A 7,617-nucleotide genomic window follows, 5' to 3' on the forward strand; every position below is an offset into this window, starting at 1 on the left:
TTCAGATTTTCAGATGTGTGCTGGCAGTTCAAGTCTGGCAGCTGGAGTGAACAGTCGTGATTTTCTGGAGCTCCAACAATATGCTAGAAGGTAAGTAACTATGTTTGTTTTGCATTGCATGTTTTTATATGTTTCAGACTTTCAAGCAGAGATGTCATGCTGACTGGAGTTGAGCACAGGGCAGTGACAAAGTGAAAGGTAAGTACTTTTGACTGAATGTTTGTTCTATGCATGTTTTGTTTTAATACATTTCAGGAGTGCTTATCCAGTGATGATATGACAGTTGGAGTGAACAGTGGAGCCAAGCAGTCTTGTTTTTGGAGCTACTCAACAAGCCTTGAAGGTAAGTTTAGAATTTCTCAATGTTAGTGAATTGAAGTACTGTCACTTGCTTTTGGACAGTCGAACAGAACAGACGTGGTTGCGAGAGCTCTCATATCTGTTGTGTTAAACTGTTTTTATGATATGTTATGTTTGTTTGTTTGTTTGTGATGTACTATTTTTCAGATGCTGATGGCAGTGATGGGTTTTCAAGCTGACCTGAACAGAAAAGCACTCATATGGTAAGTACAAAATAGTTGTTATATGGGATGTTTTGTGCATGCTTTTATGTTTCAGGTGTACTTGCTGACAGCGACGAAGACGAATCAAGAAGAGGAACATTGTTGAGAAAGTGATTGGGACTTGCAAACGAGGGTAAGTGTAACACTTGTGTTTGTTTAATTTGTAACATGCGTGCTTTGCTCTGTTTCAGATTTCACATGCAGAAATTAAACAGGATTTCAACTGCTGAGAACAGAATTCATCAAAAGTAAGGTAAGTTTTAATTCATTGATTTGAGTTGTACAATGTGTTCTTTACTTTATTTCAGATTCGAGTCACTGGTTTACACATGGAAGAAGATTTCCACGTCTGTTACTCAACTTCTACAGAAGCAAGGTAAGTCGATCAAATTTTTGTTTTCAGTTGTACTGCTGTAATGTGATGGTAAACTTATGCTATTTTTCATGTGTGCTATGCAGAGATGGAGAATTCAATTTTAAGAAAGATTAACTGCTGCAGCTTAGCTCTGCTCTGTGTTGATTTTTGTTCAAAAACGTTTAAAATGTATGTGTGTTTTCAGATGCTTTGTTTCAGTTGATGTCCAGATGGCAAGCAGTACAGACGTGTTTCTTGGAGCTGCCAAACAGTGAGTACAAACGTTTTATATTTTTCAGTTGTTTACTCATAGAAGTCTGTGAAAGATGATAACAAGGGTTGAATCTATCAGCACTTGTGTCTAAAAATGCTGATGTGTGACGGTTTACTGAAAAGGGTAAATGCTAGCCAGTACTTACACTTGAGCAACCGTGGGATGTCGAACTAACTGATGATGTACTATGATGGTGAACACTTACTATGTGTATCAAAATGCTTTTGTTGATATTTACTATAGATGATTTGATATTGGTTAACATTTGTTTGCATGCTGTTAACATTTCTATTTCATTTCAGGGAGCTGTGGTAAGTATTGTAGTATTAATTTGTCTCAATAAACGATGATGAATGAAAACTGATGTCGATTCTTTTTGTACAGTTTTAGGTATTAGCACTCTATACAAAACTCTGTCGGTCGGTGTTTGTGAATGTGAGCTTAATGTTTGAGTAGAACAAAAATGTCTTTACTTTTGTGATCGCCAGTTGTCTGTGATGTAAAGTGGAAAAAACACAGCTATGAAGCATACAATTGTTTCAATATTTTATCAATGATAGTGTGCTATGCATGTTTTGATTTAGTTCGTTTCAGATACGACATGACATGAAGAGTTGACAGTCGAACAGAGCTGAGCAATGCAGAAAGGTAAGTGTGTTTCATTTAAGTATAAACACTTGTATTTTGTTTTTATATGGTATGTTTTGTGCATGCTATGTTTCAGGTGTACTTGTAGTCAGCGACGAAGACGATTCAAGAAGAGGAACATTGTTGAGAAAGTGAATGGGACTTGCAAACAGGGTAAGTGTTACAATTGTGTTTGTTTGATTTTTACCATACATACTTTGCTCTGCTCTGTTTCAGATTTCACATGCAGAAATGGTCTCATAGCAGTGCCAACAGTGAATAAGGATTTTAACTGCTGTGAAACAACTCAACAGAAAGTAGGTAAGCATTGAATGAACGCACTTGAGTTGTACAATTTGATGTGATGCTTTTCTCTGTTTCAGATTCAAGTTCCTGGTGTAGACAGAGAAATGTGTTTGAAGAAGGAATTCTACTACTGTGATTCAACTCTACAGAAGCAAGGTAAGTAGAAACAAAATTTTGGTTTAATTTAACTCATGTGTTTTGCACTGCATGCTATTTTTCAGGTCTCTCACGCAGTGATGGAAAAGAAGAAGATTTCAAGTAAGAATCACTGCTGCAACTCAGGCCTATAACAAGGTAAGTGTTTACTATATTGTATACAAAATGTTTCTCTGTTTTACTCTGTTTCAGGTTTCAATTGCAAAGATGTTGCAGAGATGTTTTGACAGCTTGAGACAGAAAAGAAATTCAGCAGCTGTGTCTCGACTCTAGCCACGAGGTAAGTCAAAACAAATATACTGGTTTGTATGTAATGTTGTTATGCCATTCTATGTTTCAGACTTACATTGCTGTGACTGTTCCACAGTGGGTCAAAAAAGAGACGAATACAGGTTTCAAGAAGAAAATTGGCTGTTGAAAACCTGCACAAAATATGAGGTAAGTAAACTACTCTTTTGGTTTGTTTTGTGCTTTGTTATGCTTAACTATTTTTCAGATTGAAATGGTGGGTCGTTACAGAGCAGACTTTTGGACAACTGAGAAGTTGAGAAACAGAGAATGATTCAAGATCAGCTAGGTAAGTCTTGATTATTATGCATTGCTAAATGTTTTTTTCATTCCAGTATGGCTGTGGTAAGTACACAAACTTTCTATAATTTAATATTGAACTGTTTTTATGACCTGTATTCTGCATTGTAAAATGTCTGTTTTTCATTTCAGTATCCTGTGGTAAGTACACTAACTTTGTATAATTTCATATTGAAATGTTTTGATGACTTGTATCCTGCTATGCAATGCTTAATATATTTTTCATTTCAGTGTGGCTGTGGTAAGTACAATTGCCTTCTTTAATTTTCATATTGAACTGTTTTGATGACTTGTATACTACTATGCAATGCTTAATGTTTTTTTCATTTCAGTATGGCTGTGGTAAGTACAATTGCCTTTTTTATTTTTCATATTGAACTGTTTTGATGATTTGTATACTGCTATGCATTGCTAAATGTTTTTGTCATTTCAGTATAGCTGTGGTAAGTACACTAACTTTCTTTAATTTTTATATTGAACTGTTTTGATGACCTGTATTCTGCATTGTAAAATGTGTTTCTTTTTCATTTCAGTTGCCTATTGGTAAGTACAATTTGCTTTCTTTAATTGCATATTGAAATATATTTTATGACTTTTGTTCTGCTATGCTCTTTTTCATTTTAGTTGGGCAGATGTAAGTACACTTCATGCATGTAAAAACTGAATATGATTGTTGTGCTATACAAAATGTGCTTTTTTCAATTTCAGTTCAGCAATGGTAAGTATATTGTGTTTCTTTATGTATAATTTTGTATACATATTGTTTTTTTCATCATAGCATGTTTTTTATATTTATGCTTTGTGTAAGTAAAATGTTCATAAATCATTCTTATCTTTAAACTAAAAATGTATTTTGATATGCAAAATGTCTGTATGATTTCAGTTGCCAGAGGTGAGTACCATAACAGTTGAAAAGTTAGTTTTGTTTAGTTCAAGTTTTGGTTCACAGTTTTGTTTGTTATTTGGCAAAATTTACATGTATGCATTGAGTCTTGATTTCAGCTCGATTGTGGACTGAAGAAGATTGCCAGCAGAGGGATTGGATACAAAATACAAAGTAAGTACTGAGGTTCTTACTAAAAGTTTTGAGTTGTATTCATTGTGTGTAAATATGCTATGATTGCTATGAACATGGCTTTTGTATTTCAGCGAAGACAACATAGGTAAGTAAAATTGTTATTTGTTTCAAGTTTACTGTTATAGTTCAATATTGTGTTTATAAATTGTAAGTTGTACAAACACATTCAAAAGTTTCTAATCATGCTTTCGATTTCATTTCAGCTTTACTGCTAGACGAGTGTTCTCTACTACTTGACGAGTCAGCTTTACTACCAGGCGAGCAGTGACAACAAGGCGCCTTTGTGGAAACAACACAACAAAAAAGTGAGTATTAGTTGAACAATTGATTGAAATTGTTTTACTGTATGTTATACTTAAATGCAAAATTGTGCACATAAATTGTAAGTTGTACAAACACAGTGAAAGTTTCTTATCATGCTTTCTATTTCATTTCAGCTCTACTGCAAGACGAGCAGTGACAGCAAGGCGCCTGAACATGCAACACAAAACAAAAAAGTAAGTATCAGTTAAACAGTTGGTAGAGTTGTGTGTTTTTCTTTAGCAGTTTGTGTTTACTATTTTATTTGATACATGGTATATTACACATGCATGTTTTTATCATTTCAGGGTGTTTACTTTCATCGTTTACTGTTTAACACAATTTGCTTTTCTATTTTCAGTGCCAATTTGCAAACCTTGATGTGGACACCGAGTAGTCAATACATACGTGTGGCGTATAGCTGCGACAAAACCGTGGGTCCATCGCACCGATAACTTGAACATTGGCCCGTGTATGGACATCAGTGCAACTTTGTGAATCCATGTAACTTTGTGAATCCATGTAACATTGCGAATGTGTGTCGATCGAAAAATGTGTACATTCTGCACTGAAACGAACTCGGTGTTGCAAGTGGCAAGTGTTGACAGTGTGTATGTTTATGTTTATGTTTTTACATGAAAAATAAAGGAGATTGTTCTCCTACCTTTTTTTTCCTTGTTTTATTGTGCTGGCCAGCAATATTGATGTATTGATGTATGTGTTTGTGTTTAAACTATGCAATACCAAAATCAAACAAAAAATAAACATTAACAGTCATTAACTGTGTTTGGGCGGCCGAGGGGTTTAAGACTCCACAAGTGTGAAGCGCACTGATAGCACTTGGGGGTAAACACCTCGGTATTTCGGTGCTAAAATGTTTTCACGGTGCTTATTTTGACGCACTGTTAGAACTACCAACCAGTAAATGATTGCTTGATTTATAAAACAAATATTCAGTCTCTACTTTGGCACAAGAGACTCTAAGTATCAAATACCAACAATTTAGACGCAGACAATCACATGGTGGTACACCAGTCCGAATATACTCATTGCTCTAGCCAGGATTGCAAATTACTTGTGTTGACTAGCAAGGCTCCCTAGTAACGGAGCAGTGTTACTGGCGTTTTTTGGGTCGATAGTGCTTAGGTGAGGTTTTGCTCGAATCGGGAGCGGGTCACTCGCTTGGGCGAGTTAGTTTTCGCTCGTAGTTTCCAATCTGGCTAGATCACTGTAAGGTTGTTTTGACTGCTATTTGGCAAGCAGAAAGACAACAGCGGTTAATTGACTGAGTATGGGCGACCGAGGTATGTAGGTGTCAATAGACCGACTCCACAAGTTGCGAAGCGAACCGATAGCACTTGAGGGGAAACGCCTCGGTTTTCGGTTCTAACATGTGTTATCCATGCTGTCGTTATACTCTGGCAAGGCTCCTCAATCTATCGCGAGGGACACTCATTATTGCCCGCAAGCTTTAGAACCTGACGTGGGTCGATGCGTATGCGAGTCCGAGGACGCGATGGCATTTGATAAGGCTACCAACCGGTTGATAACACGCATTGTTCAAATTGTTAGGTTTAAGTCTGCTAGGGCTGGGGTGGGAAGGCGACTTCTCTTGTACTCAGACAAGAGGAACGGTCACAAGTCCGTGAAAACGCCGAGTGACACCACTAGCTTGCAAACGTACAAAGCAAAAAACTTTCAAACTTGAATTTGAGGTAAAATGATAAAAAAAACTATATGAATGACTAACCGATATAAGATATTTTCCATATGGCAACAAACTATGCTACTCAATGTTGCGTTGAACATTAATTGCGCCTTACGAACTACTCGTGTTGAGACTTACATTGAGTGACTCGTAAACGTAAAGCAGTTACTCGCTTTTGACTGCATACACATTTTGTACAACGGTTCGTTATTGGTATAACTTGTCTTTCAGTGAGGCACATTAACATAAACGTTCAACAGTATTTAGGCTTTATATTGCGCTTGTAGAATATACGAACAAAACACACTACATAAATGACGTTTAGGGATTATTTTCACTTTCCATTTGAGATGATATGATGAAAAAGTATATACATCAGTTTAAGCGACTTTCATGACATTCACCACATGGCCATAAACTTGCGTTATTCAATGAAATGTTAAAATTTCGCTAGCAAAATAAATAAAAACTATATACGCAGCTTCATAACTTTCGATGTATGATCATGAAGTTTGAAATTGTGCAAAGCAATTTTGCGTTAAAAGTTGCATGTAGTTTTATCCCGATCTGAAACGTTTCGCTACAATACAGCCGTATTCGAAACTCAACAACTCAAATGTTTGTACAGAACAATACGAATGTTCCCATTTTGAAACGACAGTAAGTTAAACAAACATTTAGTGGTAAAGCGACATTTCTTGTACTCAAATAGGAGAAACGGTCACGAGTCAGTACACAAATCATAGCAAAACTACACTCTGCAGCTTGTATGAAACGTGTTTACAAAACCAAAGTAGTTCAAAGCAGAACGCTTTTCCTTCTTCGAGGGAGAAGAAATCTGGGTGCAAGTCCCGGCTTTGGTTATAACACGAATACTACTCGCTGCTCAATAGCAATATTCATCATCCTATCCTTATTTAAGGAATACAATCGATTTTTGCCATACGGCCACAAACTATGCTACTAAGTGTTGCGTTGAACATTAATTGCACGAAATAAACTACTTGCGTTGCAACTAGCAAGCAGTGACTCGTAAACTCAAAGCAGTTACTCGCTTTTGACTGCATACACATTTTGTACAACGGCTCGTTATTGGTATTACTTGTCTTTCAGTGAGACACATTAACACAAACGTTCAACAGTATTTAGGCTTTATATTGCGCTTGTAGAATATACGAACAAAACACACTATATAATCTACAATCGATCGCATAGTTAGCTACTTGAGTTGATATTGACAAGCGCTGGTCAATCATCTCGTTTGTAAGCTTTCGAGTGTACACAGTAGTTTGCAGTTTTGTTTCACACATAATACAAAATATGGATGAAAAAAATCTATATACATAACAGTTTGCGATATTAACTACTTTTGCCTCTTGGCCAAATCTACACTCGATCGCATAGTTTGCTACCTAGGTTGATATTAACAAGCGCTGTTTGAAAAGCAGTATTACTTCAATGCTATGGTTTGGTTGTAAGATAAAATACTAGTATATGATGCATTGATGTAACAGATATGTAGGCACATTCGTATAGTAGAAGAAAATTCTCAGCAGCAGCTGGTCTGCAAACACTACAATGCGATTTTGCAGTTTGATACGAACGTGTTTTGTTCACGTGAAGTTGAAATGAAAATCTGTCGTGTCTGATCAATGAAATATA

General features: G+C 36.2%; 1 long non-coding RNA gene across 2 annotated transcripts; it reads left to right on the forward strand.

Annotated features, from left to right (window-relative positions):
• Positions 1–1,128: 1,128 nt before the first annotated feature.
• LOC127831993 (uncharacterized) lies at positions 1,129–5,848 on the forward strand. 2 transcript variants are annotated; one of them, XR_008026607.1, is made up of 5 exons: positions 1,129–1,189; positions 1,495–3,926; positions 4,151–4,252; positions 4,385–4,444; positions 4,609–5,848. It is a non-coding gene; the product is annotated as an uncharacterized LOC127831993 (long non-coding RNA). The 2 variants fall into 2 exon arrangements; XR_008026606.1 differs by lacking the exons at positions 1,129–1,189; positions 1,495–3,926 and having other exon boundaries at positions 3,939–4,252.
• Positions 5,849–7,617: the final 1,769 nt, after the last annotated feature.

Source organism: Dreissena polymorpha, chromosome 5 (genome assembly GCF_020536995.1).
Source record: "Dreissena polymorpha isolate Duluth1 chromosome 5, UMN_Dpol_1.0, whole genome shotgun sequence".
Lineage (NCBI taxonomy): Eukaryota > Metazoa > Mollusca > Bivalvia > Myida > Dreissenidae > Dreissena > Dreissena polymorpha.